Here is a 14,445-nt window from a genome sequence, read left to right as displayed (position 1 = left end):
GCATATGCTGTGCCACCATTTGGGGGGAAGAATCTATATATGTCTTTACCAACACTCATGTGAACTGAGTAAAGCTGCTTCCAAGAAGTAGGGGGGAGCAGGGAGGTGGGAGCTGGGGAGATGGGGGCATGAAAACTCTTTGCAGTGAAATTTTCACAATTTTTTTCACCCCAATCCTGCCCCTTCTGTTATCTTCCCAATATTTGAATTCTGAACCATTTATGTTTGTTTTCTTAAAAAAAAAAAAAAAGGAAGAGATGCAAAAGAAGTCAGATTAAATAGCCAAACAAAACCCTCTCTAACCCACTTCTCTTTCTGGCTTCTACACTCTCTCCTCACCTCCACTGACACATTCTTGGAAGGACTGTCTGCCAGCTGCCTCTCTTCCCACTACCAGCCCCAGCCCTGCTCTGATCCCTCCCTGTGGCATGTCTAAATCCAGCGGCCACTTCACATCCTCCTTTCATTCCCGCGCTCTCCCCAGCCATGCCCTGCTCCTTGCCCACCCTCACATGTCCCCAGCTCTGTCCTCTCAGGGTTTCTCTGCTACCTCTCTGGGAACTCGCCTTCAATTTCTACATGGCAGCACCCTGGCTGCTTCCTGCTGGGGCTGCTCTGGGCACCTCTCCTCTCCGCCCACAGGTTCTCCCTGGGAGACCCCACCCACCCCGGGCTTCTCTCATGGCCTGCACGCATGCGACTCCCACATGTCCATATCCAGTCGGACCTCTCGTCTCTGCTCAGGACCGCGCTTGACGTCTCCCGGGTGCCCTCAACCCAACATGCCCAAAAGGTAACTCACCAGCTTCGAGCCCGTTTCATCGTCCACTCCTGAGGAGTTTCCTTGCCACTTTCATGCCCAAATCCTTTTAGTCATCAAAACCTACGGGTGTTTCCTCTTGGATATCCCTAGAATCTGTACGCTCTCTCGCACCTCCACCATTGCTGACCTAAGCGAAGGCCTTCCCGTTCATTCAATGAGGAAGCTACGGCAGCTTTTGGGGCCTTTGTACATGCTGTAACCTCTGCCTCGAATACTCTCCTCCACTCTCCACCCCTGCTTTACCTTAAGTAATTCTTATCTATCTTCTAGAACTCAGACTAACACCATTACCTTGAAGAAACCCTTCTTGACTCCTAGACCAATGGACCTCAGGGGGGCAGTTTTGCTCCCCAGGCCACATTTGCCAATGTCTGGAAACACTTTTGGGTGTCACAAATGGGGTGTGTGTGTGTGTGGCCACTGGCATCTATTTTGTAGAAGCCAGGGATGCTGCTAGGCATCCTGCAAGGCACAAGACAGCCCCCCACCACAGGAATTATCTGGTCTGAAATGTCAGTGAGGCCAAGGTTGAGAAACCCTGCCTTGAACGAAGTCATGTCCCATGACACACTTTCATGACACACTCCATCTCTCCTGCATACCACCAGTCATGATTAAATCTTTGACTGTGCAAAGGTATTGGCCAAATTCCATTCTCTGAGTTTTACAGGACAAATAAATGAATTAAAATCACTGGGGCATGTTTATCTCTGTGTCTCCACACCAGTGCCCAGCCTGAGCACACAGCCTCAAGCTTGGTAGTGAAAACGTTTGATACAATGTGACCAAGGCAGGTACCAAGGCACCCTGAGCAAAAGCCATCCTGTGTCCTGGCCTCCAACTCTGCTGGGTTCTCTATATCATCCAATGGTGCTCCTTTCTCTTGCCTTTGACCGGCCTCTCGGCCTGGACCACAGCACTCACTCTGCACAGTCTTTGCACGCTCATCAAGCCCTCATCTCTCTGTTCCTCTCTCCCATGTGGTTCCATGGTTCCCTAAAGTCCAGCGGCCTAAGTTTATCCCCTCCTTATCTTGTCAAACTGGCTGCTCCTGCTATGAGCTCACCCACTGTCAAACCAGAAACCTGAGCACTCTCATTATCACCCTGCCGACCTGCTCCCTCCACCCAGCCCAAAGGCTTCCACCCCGGGTGGCCTGGCTTTCTCGAACTTGGCCTTCCCACCTCAGCCCCTTTCCCTCTCAGTCCCTGTACCCTAACACTCCTAGCTATGTCCTCTGAGGTGACCATCAGCCCGTGTCACTTCCTGATTAAAACTCCTTGAATGCTTCTCACATCCATGGGCCAAAGCCAAATTCCCCAGCCTGGTAGAGGATGAAACATGCAAGACCCTCCATACTCTACCCATCCACTCCCACCCTCCACGGCAGCATCTGGAGCCACGGCCTTCTTCCGCCCCAGGCACAAACACTCTGGGCACCTATTTCATGCCACCTTAGGCTCTTCCCTTCCTCTCCTTCCCTCTTAGGTGCCCAAAGATCTCACGGTCATCCTTAAAACCTAGTTCAGGGGCGGTGCCTGTGCCTCAGTGAGTAGGGCCCTGGCCCCATATACTGAGGGTGGTAGGTTCAAACGCAGCCCTGGTCAAACTGCAACAACAACAAAATAGCCAGGTGTTGTGGAGGGCGCCTGTAGTCCCAGCTACTCGGGAGGTGGAGGCAAGAGACTCTTGCCTAAAAAAAAAAAAAAAAAGAGATTCTTGCCTAAGCCCAACTGGAGGTTGCTGTGAGCTGTGATGCCACACACTCGACCAAGGGTGACAAAATGAAACTCTGTCTCTAAAAAAAAAGTAAATAAATAAAATAAAACCCTGTTCCGGGCGGTGCCTGTGGCTCAGTGAGTAGAGCATCGGCCCCATATACTAAGGGTGGCGGGTTCAAACCCGGCCCCAGCCAAACTACAACAAATAGCCCCGCGCTGTGGCAGACACCTGTAGTCCCAGCTACTCAGGAGGCTGAGGCAAGAGAATCGCCTAAGCCCAAGAGCTGGAGGTTGCTGTGAGCTGTGACACCATAGCACCCTACCAAGGGCGACAAAGTGAGAATCTGTCTCTAAAAAATAAATAAATAAAAATAAAACCCAGTTCAAACAACTTTTCCTTTGAAGTACGGAGGTTCCTCCAGAAATGAAACATGGAATGATCACATGATCCAGTAATTCCACTTGTGAGCATACAACCAAAGGAAGTGAAAGCAGGGACCCAAACAGATAAGTGGGTACACCACGCTTATAGCCACATTATTTACAATAGACAAAGGGTAAAGCAACCCAGTATCCACTGACAAACAAGTGAAAACTAAATGTGGCGTACACAGACAGTGGAATATTGTGCAGCCTTCAAAAGGAAATTCTGACACGTAGTACAAAGTGGCTGAACCTTAAGGACATTGTGCTAAGTGAAATAAGCCGATCACAAAAGGCACAGATTCCACTTACGTGCGGCACTGAGAGTGGTCAGAATCACAGAGACAGAGAGCACAGGGCAGGCTACTGGGGCTGGGAGACAAGGAATGGGGAATCCGGGTCTGCTGGGTACAAACTTTCAACTGGGGGATGATGAAAAGTCACGGAGACGGATGGTGGTGATGGTTGCACAACGATGTGAATGTACTTGAGGATGATAAATCGTATACTTAAAAATAGTTAAAATGGCAAATTTTATGTTTTGTATATTTTACCATAATAACAAAAAGGCAAAAAACAAAACATCTACCTCTTCTTGTGCAGATGCCTGCACATCCCCACCACCTCCCCTAACCCACGTGTTGTTCCTCCCACCCCCGTGCCCACACCAAACTTCTGGGTGGGGCTGACCATACCCCTCTGTGCAATCGCACATTCACAGCACACCCCAACATCTGTGTCTCCCTCCCAGACTGAGACTCCTTTCTGCAGGCAGGAACTCCCTCTCATTCCCGGCTCCCTCCCCCAAACTTGCAGGACTGTAAGAATAAATAACCCTGACCAAGAATTCTGGGTTAATACTATCTCAAATGTCACAGCCTGTTGTCCCCCAAACAGTGATTTATTTCTAAGATTTATCAACAAACCTCTCCTATCCCCTACTCTCCACTTCCAGAAGATCTATCCTTCCATTAAGCAACAAGGTCAGAAGGGGGCTTTTGTGGACAAAGTTAATAAACAGCTAACTTGGGAGAAATAAACAAAATGAAATCAGGGGTAGGTCAGCGCAGCGTGCCCTTGCATCTAATAACACCATGCTCTGCTCTCTCTCCTTCCTCTGCCCAGTGGGTAGGCTGATTCACTTCCTGTGTCCCCATGCTCCCAGGCAGCGTGAGAAAGAGAAAGGAAAGTCGGGGAGCAAATGAGTCCTGAGGGCACAGTCAGTTAGATAATTAGTCAGCCTACTGCCCTGTTCTGGAAGGCCACTGACCGTCATGTGTGGGCCCAGACACAAGCCCCCACTTCAGCCCCCACCTTCTTTTGTAACCCATGGTAACTGACCTTGGCTCTCTGCATGAGGTCCAGTGGGCCCATGGCCCATGAGTCCTTGGATCCCCCCACCTACTGATTTCACAGTCCACCTTCACATAAAGGGGCTGGAAAGGGAAAAGTGTCTTCCCTGACCCTGGGAGGGTCTTTAGAGAGCCTTTAAACCAAGGAGTCTCAATCAGGGATGGTGTTGCCCTGAGGGGATATTTGGCAATTTGGTTGTTGAGAAGGGAATGGGAGGGGATATCATAGCATCTAGCCACATCCAACCACTCGCAGGACAGTTTCCCACATCCAACCCCTCCCCCAGTAAAGAATTAGACACCATGAACTAATCTAAGCTGCCTCTTTTACAGAGGGGGAAACTGAAGCCCAGAAAGCAACAGGGTCAAAGTCACACTGTGAGTTATACAGTGCCAGAATCCAGGGCATCCCTCCCACCAGCCACACCAGGGTCCAGCTCCCAGGAGCGCAAGACGAGTGGCACACTGGTAGGGTGGCTGAATTTGGGACCCTGGGAGCTAGATGCCATGATGTTTGGGCTTCACGTTTCTGCAGGCCCCAAATGAATCCAACGAAGGTCAGCCTCACCACCCTAGCCACAGGGCTCCCAAATAATCAAAGAGAAATAACAGCATAAGGGGCTCTGATGTGTCCAGGCAAAATGACCCTCCCTGAAGCTTAGACAACTGACCTCTCAAGGCGAGGAAGGTAGGGGTAGCTCTGGCCTGAGGTCAAGGTCAGAAAGAGGGCAACCGTGGGCAGCACCTGTGGCTCAGTGAGTAGGGCGCCGGCTCCATATACCGAGGGTGGCGGGTTGAAACCCAGCCCCGGCCAAACTGCAACCAAAAAATAGCGGGGCATTGTGGCGGGCGCCTGTAGTCCCAGCTGCTCGGGAGGCTGAGGCAAGAGAATCGCGTAAGCCCAAGAGCTAGAGGTTGCTGTGAGCCGTGTGACGCCACGGCACTCTACCCGAGGGCGGTACAGTGAGACTCTGTCTCTACAAAAAAAAAAAAAAGAAAAAAGAAAGAAGGCAACCGTATGACACAAATGCTGGCTGGGAGGATAGGGCCTAATTGGGAATTAAACCTTGGATTAGTGCTTGGTGAAGGACACTATCATTTTTTCCTAAATGCCAAAAATGACTATTTTTCTGACACCTGTTGGCTCCTCATGGCCATCCTATATAATTTCAAAGTGATGTCCAGAGTAACCCTTTCCCTTTTCCCAAGAAGCGAATACCATGTCCCCAATCATGGTCACACACCCAAGCAGAGCTGACAGTGCAGTCCTATTATTTATGAACAACTGACTCACATCATGTTGCAACAGTACTTTTCCACGCACTGTAGCAGAAAGTCAGAAAACTTGTAGTAACAGGGTGATAAAGAGAAGGCCAGGGGACAGGGATGCATTAAACTACACCTCAGGTCAAGGCCTCACCCTCTGCGGAGATGGAGCCCACAGAGGTGGCTGGGGACAAGGGAGGGGAGTACCCACAATGGCCTCAGACACAGAAGGTACCATTACAGATTCATTTCTCCAAACAAAATATTATCACTGTTCTCTCACCTGCCCTGTCCCCTTCTTCCCAAAATTTTCCAACATGCTGGAAAACTCCTATACAGCCTTCAAGGCCCAAGTTCTGGAGTCCCTCCCCCCAACTCCCAGGCTCAGGGGTATTCCAACTCTGAATCTGGCAAACAAAAAAGATAGTGGAAAAAGATGTTTGGGGTCAATAGCAGGGCTTGGGGGAAAAAAACCCCAAGTTCCCCATGGATCTGACATAGGAGCCCGCATAAGAACTGCTTCCTCGGTAAGGGGTGTGCTGACCACCCTAGCCTCCAGATTTTCAAGTGAAGCCTGGGAGCTCCAAGTCTTCCCTGGGCCTTCGGTTACCCTTCTCAGACAGGTTTGCCATCCCTAGCTCAAGGCCATCTATACCTCCACCCCTGCCCGCAGGGCTGCCTGAAACCAGGCTTTGGACTTCCTCAACTCCCCCATGCCATGGGGAATGTTTTGGGTTTTTTTTTTAGAGACAGAGTCTCATTTTGTCGCCCTAGGTAGAAGGCCGTGGGGTCACAGCTCACAGCAACCTCCAGCTCTTGGGCTTAAGCGATTCTTTGCCTCAGCCTCCCGAGTAGCTGGGACTACAGGCGCCCACCACAGGGGCCAGCTATTTTTGTTGAAGTTTGATGGGGCTGGGTTTGAAACCTCCACTCTTGGTATATGGGGCCAGCACCCTACTCACTGAGCCACAGGTGCTGCCCCAACCCATGGGGAATTTTTTAAAGCTGCCTAGAGAGGAACTGGCTGCCTTTAGAGAGCAGCCCCCGGAGGTTCCTTTGAGGCCAGAGGTCTGATGGGGATTACTTCTCCCTGTAACTTTCCAATGGCCCCAGATGGTAGCCATCTGTTCAGTCCCCTCTGGGTAACTCTGGAAGCAGGTGGCCTGAAGGTTCTTGTCAAAGGGGCTCTTAAGCACCCCTGGCAAACTGGTGCAGGGGACAGACCCAGCTTTGAATTAATTTGAGTCCAACTAGGAAAAGCTCTGGCTCTGCCTCCAAGAGTCGCTCTTCGCCTCATGGCCCCTGTGCAAGGATGACACGTAAATTCATGAAGACAGTATAGGCTGTCAGAAGGGGATAAGAGATAAGAAAAATTCGGCAGAGGAGTGAAGGGAGGTGACCTCTAAGCTTTATAGCAGCTAAGAAATTGTACCTAAAGCTCTTACTGTACTAAGACCTCGTTAAGAGCCAAGAGGGCTGCAGGAAACTGGGCAGGGCCGTAGGAGTGTACAAGACAGTAAAGCAGTTTCTAGGGGAGCGGGGGTGGCAGGTTTATGCATGAGCCCCAGATACTGACTGACTCAGAAGGCTTCTTCAGGGAAGTGACCAGCTCTGGGTGCCCTGGCCTGATCTGCTGAGGAGTGCGGGAGTCACAGGGTTCCTGAGGGGGCCTCCAAAGTCCTGCCTGGGTGCCAGATTTCTTCTAGAGCAGGACAGGCAACAACTTCAGGGCACCACCATGGAAAATCCACACCCCTCACTCTGCCTTCAGCACTCTGCCCTGGCCTTAGATGAACAAGACATGATCACTTCCACTTACAGGGGCTCAGACCCATTCCTTTCCCCCTTCTGACCTTCCCCTACCTGGTAGGATATGCCCTCCAGGGACAAAGGGAGAGGGATTTAAAACTCCCAATTTCTCACAAATTTTAGCAATTTCTCTTCCTATAGAGATTACTTTTCATCAACAAATCCTTCTTGCAAACCTACTATGCAATCAGGATAAGGCCTGTTCTCTGAGGGATGCCATAATGCATGGCCACTGCTTGGATGTACTTACAGTACTTACAGCCCAGCTGGGGAGGCCAGACTAACCCTCTCCCTGACACACAGACACATGAAAACAATCATCTCTTAAAGCTTATTCTGTAGCTGGCAGAGGCCTATAGACCCCTCGCTGTCTCATAAAACCATGAAGATTCTATTATTCCTTCTTTGCAGATGAGGAAATTGAGGCCCAGAAAAGCAAGTTCTCTCCCCTCAATTCACGGTTGCCCCCTAAAGTGGTAAAGAGAAAGAGGAGGCAATAAAGATCAAAGTTTGCAAATAAGCCTGCCTGGAGGGATGGGTAAGAATTTCATGTAGACAGAACAAAGTCCCTCTGCCACCAAACTAGGGCAGGGCCAAGCTGGGCATGTAACCCACCACCTTTTACCTCTCCTTGGCCAGACAAGAAGTGATTGAGGGTAAAACAAAAGCTCCTTGTCTGTCTGGAGAAGCACATGGCCTTGTGGATGTGTTCACTGGTTTAAAAAAAAAAGTTGTCCCAAGTGGGGAAGGATGTTGAGAGATCTCAGTGATAAGTGTTGGGCACCCTTCAGGTCCAACTTCTCAGAGTGTCCTCTGCTCACCAAGGGCAGGAAAACACCAGTTGGAAAAGAAGCTCTGCTGTTCAGGTTAATTCATTCCATTCTCAAAAGGAGAGGCCCTTTCACATGCCAGATGCTATGGCTACAGCAGGAACAAAGCAGTCCCTGGCCTCCTGCAGTTCTTGGAGCTTAGGAAGGAGCTGATTCTCTTTTGGAGCAGTTCCTACTGCTTGGAGGTGCTCTCTGGGGTGTACTCCCTTCACAAGAAGAACCTGGGGCCTGGCACAGGGACAGGGAAAGACAGGCAAACCCCCGCTGAGTCAGAGGTGCAACAAGAACGCAGAAGCAACTATCTGGTTCTAAAAGGCTGTGGTCTGAGGCCCACCACGCAGTGGTGAGAAGTCCACCACTTTTCTTCAGTAAAGAAACCTAAACCTCCTTTTCTTCTTCATCTGCTGATGGGCTAACACCTCCTGCCTCACCAGTTTGTTGTGGGAGTCAGATGAGATGAGATTAGCCTGTTAGTTTTCTCTGATCCACTGACCCTCTCCCCATCTCTTCTCTCTAGCTCTGCGTGGGAAGGGGCAGGTGTCAACCCATTCTTCTCTGAGCTGAGCCCTCCTCCCAACCTAAACTGGAGGAAGCCCATTCTGCTCACATCCACAAGGGTTCCTGTGCTCCTGAGCTCTGTCCCTGCCAGGCTGCGGACCATCCCCTCTCCTGGGCTTATTTGGCTGTGACTGGGGAAGTGGCTTCGGCTAGCAGGAAAACGGGACAACCAGTAGTTGGGCTGCCATGGGCAGGATGCACCACCTCACTGGCACCATCTCGCTCAGCCCTGTTTCACATGGTGTGTCTGGCCCGAGACACTGGGGGGAAACACAAATGTGAAGACATTGCTCACTGCGCAGTCCACTATTGAAGGATTATTTTAAGGGATGGAGCAGCAGGGGCGGGGGGTGGGCCCGGCTGTAAACGCCCTGCAGAATGACAGGAAAAGTGTGAAAAGGCAAAGTCCGTGGATTGCTGCCAGGGCATTGGCCGCCCCACCTTCACACGGGCGCCCAACGGGCCAAAGCGGTTGCATTGCTCCGCCGCCCAGCGCAGGGCCGCCTGGGCGCAAACTTTCCGAGACCCGCCCTCGGAGCCGCCACCCGGGCTCCAGAGGGCACAGGAGCCACTGCGGGTAGAGGGCGCGCGTGGACGCGGAGGTGGAAAGGCCGCGCGTGGTGGGTTCCCGTCCCCAGTTACCTGGGTTCCGAGGGTCACGGGCGTGCAGCGAACGGGGCGCGGGGACGCGGCACAGGCAGGCCGGAGACGGGCCACTCCTCCCCGGTCGTGGCGGCCGGGACTCTGCGGGTGCTGCACCTGGCCCGGCGCGTCGCCGGCCCCTACCCATGCCGGTCCCCGCCCATCCCCTCCCGTGCGGGGCGGGGCGGCCCTGGGGGAGGAGCCGCGGCCGGTGGGGGGCCCCCTCCCTGAGCCCCGCCAGTGCCTCCCCAAGTGCAGCAGACCTCGAACTCATAGACCTCCAAAGGCTCAACCCTTCCCCACCTCCACCCCGCCACTCCCTAACCTGGGGTGCCATCAAAGCCTGTGCAGGTGCGGGGGATTATCCGGGGTGCGACTAGATCCTCTGGCGCCCTCCACCCCTAGGACCCATATACTCCACACACCCCCACCCCCATTCCTGGGGGCTGAGGCCTGAGAGCCCCGAGGGCCCTCCTTGAAAGCAGACTGAATTTGCCCCTCAAAAAAGTGTATGGGGCAGAGCTAAGGGAAGGGGAGATAAAAACCTGGGTATCCGCAGCTCCACCCTGCCAGGTCCTTTTCCCTGGAGGGAGAGGCTTCTGGCTGCTCTTGGCCCTGCCATGGGCTCCACCCCACTCTGCAGCGCCCAGAGCGGTGCGTCCTTTGCCAGCCCTCATGCTTTCCCCCACCGCTCCTTTCCCAGGTCACAGCCCCCAGACTGGAACGTGCTGGGCCTGGCCCTGCCACCCTGTGGACACAGCTGTAAGAGATGAAGGGACAAAGGACAAAGCAACATTTGACTCCAGGAACCCAGACTCCTGGGCTACTCCCAGATGCTGAAGAAACAGGTTGTAGCTACTTCCTGCCCCAACCCCTACCCTGCCCTACTAGAGGAACTCTGGAAAATCCAACCCTAGGACCAAACTCTCAGACTGAGGACTTGGGCAGGAAGCCTCCTTTGCCCCACCCTGCAGCCCCAGGCATTCTGAGCTCTGCTCCCAGCCTCGCCTTCTTTGCTGAGTTTGCAGAGAAAGGAAAGAACTCAGGTCCAGAGATCTGGGCTGTAGTGGTCATTTAACTCTGTGACCTTGGGCAAGTCTCCGGCTCCTTCTGGGTCTAAGGTTCCCCATTTGCAGTGAGTTACAGTTAGTTATCTGTAAGTCCCTTTTTATGGATCCTGACTTGAGCTATTGAGCGCCTGGCTTTATTGAGTTTTTCTGTGGCTCTACATCTTATAAGGGGGTGTGTGTTGTTTTCTCAGACCCAAGTTCATACAGGGAAAGAGAGGGAGGCCGTGCAAAGGGGCAGGCAGTCATTTTCTGCAAACCAGAGCTTGACTAGAATGACTGGGCATAGAGAGAGTGGAGCCCAGCCCTGGCTCTATGCTGGATCCAGTGTAGCCTTGGACAAGTCCCTCACCATCTGCAAAATGGAAACTGACAACCCCTGCTTTGCCTTTCCAAGAATGTTGGGGTGATTTGATGAGATAGTAGTTTGAAGCCCTTTGAAGGGGGTCACAGAAGGATTCCACACTTTCTGATGCCCAGGACAGTGATGGATTTGAAGGCAGAGTACGATGGGAGGCATTGTCGGCCTTGTTGCTCACCCTGCACATGACCATCTTGGTGTGCATCTTGGGAAATCTAAAGGGGGAAGATAAAGAGGCTCCTAGTGTCAAAGGGTGATTGCCAATGAATGGCTTTTAGAGTGTTGTGAGCAAAGACACCCTCCTTGGCTCATAGGGAGTTTAAAGTCTAGCTGAATGGTTAAACTTGAACCCTCTGGAGAAGGATGTGAGTGAGGAGAGGGGGTTGTGGATGGTGAGCACACAGGGGTGTCAGAGCAGGGAATAGGGAAGGGGGTCAGGAAGAGGGAGGACTGAGACGTATGGAGAAGACATTAGAGGGTACTGGGTTTGATTCACCCATTTCATAGTGAGGAAACAGAAGCACAGAGAGGGGAAGTGATTGCCCAGAGTCACACAGACACAGGACCATAGCAGCAGAGCTGGAACTTGGGCTCAGGACTTCAGGATTCTGTGTTGGGTTTAGGTCTCTTGAGCATCCCAGACCAAGGAGACTTGAAAATCACAGGATAGATTGGGATCCAGACCAGCGGGTCGGAGGAGCACCCTAGCTGGGAGAGGGAGTCAAACCAAAGGGCAGAGGTAGAAGACTCACACAGCCAGGAGAAGAGGCTGGAGTCACGTGCAGGAGCTGGAAGGAGGGAATTGCACGGTCCTAGAAAGCCAGGCTGAGAACTGTAGACCTTGGAGGATTTTGAGCCCACACCAGTTGGGGAGATGTGGGCACAGAACATTTCTGGAGAGACACAGGTCCAAAATTACCCCATGAGATAGGTGACATGTCAGGAGGGCAGAAAGGTGACATGGGAAGAGCACCAGTGGTCAGGCAACCGTAGTCACATGGCCTTGAACAAGTTTACTCAGTTTCTTTATCTGTGGAGTCGGGGGTAGTAACCTTTTTCCTTCAGGGTTATTGTGGTGACCACAGAATGCATTTGGAAGTGCTTTGTAAACTACAGACTGCTGAGCAAATTTAGTATTTTGAGTTGTATTTTTTTCCCAATGGCCTCAGTAAACATTTGTGGAACTGACCTGTGTTGGTTTTGGCACTGTGTGTCTCTGTGGCAATGGGAGGAATGACCATGCCTAGGAGGGATCTGCAGCTGGCTGAGGGGGCCAGGGAGGGTGGAAAGGGAGGAGAGCTCCAGGCATAAATATCAGTCTCCCTCTGCTGCCTTTACAACATAACTCAAATAACCTTTTGTGGGGAACAGTCCTATCCCAACCCATGTGACTCAAAATCTTCCATCTCCTCCTCTGCTGTATGTTCAGGGGAACCATATCAGAGGCTGTTTTTCTCTGCACATGTTCTTCAGCCAGCCCAGCCATGAGTCTACTCCTCAGGCTCACCGGCAACTCCTGGGTAGGCCAGACTGCCTGTCCTCTTTGCACTTTTTCAAAAAGCCTGTCTGACAGCAGGATCAGTGCAAAAGAGAACACCACCCTCCGCGCTTAATGGCAAGACTCTTAGATGCCTTCCCAAGTCCCTGGAATGCCTGCTCAGCCCTTGGGCACCCGGCCCTACCCTAATCGGCAAGTTCCCTTCCTCCTCTTATCTCTTCTGCAGTGGAGTCATCAGGGCAGGCCTTAGTGCCCCACTCAGAAGATGAGCAAACTGCAGGTGGGAGAGGCTCTGGGTGTGTTCACAGCACCAAACCTAGAACAAGCATCTTACCCACACCCGCTCTGCTGATGAGGCCATCTCCAGGCCATTATCTCATTATGGCTGGATGAATTAGCCTCATTTTCTAGAGAAGAAACAGCTACTAAGAGTACACAGTGTATGGGACCTTCTCCCAGTGCTTTCCTTTCTGCCACTGCGTTCATACAAGTGCTTGGCATTGGTAGGGCTGCCATAAAAAGTTATCAAATGTGTGGTGCCTTGAAACTTCACACATTGACTCTCCTGCTGTCCCGAAGGCCAGAAGTCCCAAGTCAAGCCTCAGCAGAGCTGAGCTCCCTCCACAGCTTCCATGGGAGACTCATTCCTTGTCTCTTCCAGCTTCTGCTTCCCCATGTCCCACAGCTTACGGCAGAGCATCACAGCAGTCTTCACATGGCCAGTCCTCACATGGCCTTCTCTGTGTGCCTCTATGTCCTCTCCTCCTGGTGTAAGGACACCAGTCATGGGATTCAAGACGATCTCGTCTTAAGATCCTTAATTACACCTGCAAAGACCGTTTTTTCAAATAAGGGGAGTGGAGGTTAGGACACAGACATATTTTAGGGCACCCTAGTGTCTTTGCTCCCACCAGTGGCACGAGGTGGTCCAGCAAGGCCAGTCCCCTTCCTTTCTTCCCTCAATTTCTTGCCTCATAGTCTCAGCTGCCCAGATAGCCCCTTACAGCATCTTCTCACACCTGGTCGTGTTATGGAGGAGAAAGGAGGCCAAAGCCACACAGGGACCTCACTAGGGGCATTGAGCTGGGCAACCCAGCTCCCTCTTTCCTTTCCTACCACCTCACGGTTTGGCCATGGCTTTTCAGTTGCACTCTTGAGGCCCCTTCCTCTAACATCTCCTGATCATGAGGGCCCTACAAAGAGATGCCCCTTCCAGAGGACAGACTCAGAGAAAGCAAGTATTTCCCACCCCCCTTCTGATGCCCAGGTCCGGACAGCCCTTTGCCAGGAAGCCACAGACTTTGTATGTATTCCAGGAGGAGAGCACAGACTCTCAGGTAGACTCCCTAGGGACAGGGGACACTTCCACGGGCAGTCCTTCCCTAGGCATGACTCCCGCCCTGAGAGCAGGACTGAGGAAATGGAGCATGGCAGGCTGGCCCTAGAAGGGGAAGATGCTCAGAGGGGCAGAGGGTGACCCACCTTGGCTAAGGATAGACCACAAGTGACTGTCATCTCAGTCACCCGAAGGAAGCCCCAGGTCTGCCCTATGCTAGGCGGGCTACTTGGGACCAATATCCTTTGAGGAACAGAGCATCCAGCAGGGCTGGATGGAGGGGGAAATGTGCTTGGAGAGAAGCAGAGATGCTGTGAGAGGGGCCAGCAGACTCACGGTATCCAGGGTGGCTCTCTCTCAGGTGCCAGCTTCCCAGACCCACAGCTCCTCATGAGCAGCCTACTGTTTGCAAGGGGAGAGCCAGGGGGCTGGGCTTGATGCTATACTGCATAGAAGCAGGGTATTTATTTAGGTGGAGGGTTGATTTGGGGTGTCTTAGGAGAGGGCTGCCAAATAGTCTCTATAGGGATTATGACAGGGACTTAGCCCACTTTCCCCCTGCAAGCCCTCTGGTTACCCATAGTAACCTGGTTTCTCCTGTTAGCCTAAAAGAGTCCCTGTCTCTGCATCCAAAAATGCCCTATCAAGAAAATATAATGGTCCAAATGGTTCTCAATCCTGGCTAGACATTAGCCTCAATCTCTGGAGTTGGGGGCCTAGGTCTTTTATAAAGCTCCCCAGGAGGTTCTGATGTGCAGC

General features: G+C 52.2%; 1 protein-coding gene across 2 annotated transcripts in view; it reads right to left on the bottom strand.

Annotated features, from left to right (window-relative positions):
* Positions 1-10,025, bottom strand: part of PAQR5 (progestin and adipoQ receptor family member 5) — an 81,683-nt gene extending 71,658 nt beyond the window's left edge. The window contains exon 1 of one of the 2 annotated variants that reach the window (XM_053595478.1): positions 9,970-10,025. The gene's annotated coding sequence lies outside the window, so the exon portion shown is untranslated. Of the gene's footprint in view, positions 1-9,424; positions 9,575-9,969 lie in introns of those variants that run through there. The other variant, XM_053595477.1, reaches the window with a different exon arrangement.
* Positions 10,026-14,445: the final 4,420 nt, after the last annotated feature.

Source organism: Nycticebus coucang, chromosome 6 (genome assembly GCF_027406575.1).
Source record: "Nycticebus coucang isolate mNycCou1 chromosome 6, mNycCou1.pri, whole genome shotgun sequence".
In the NCBI taxonomy this organism is placed as follows: domain Eukaryota; kingdom Metazoa; phylum Chordata; class Mammalia; order Primates; family Lorisidae; genus Nycticebus; species Nycticebus coucang.
Note: the sequence above shows the minus strand (reverse complement) of the source record. Positions and strands in the feature narration are given on the sequence as shown.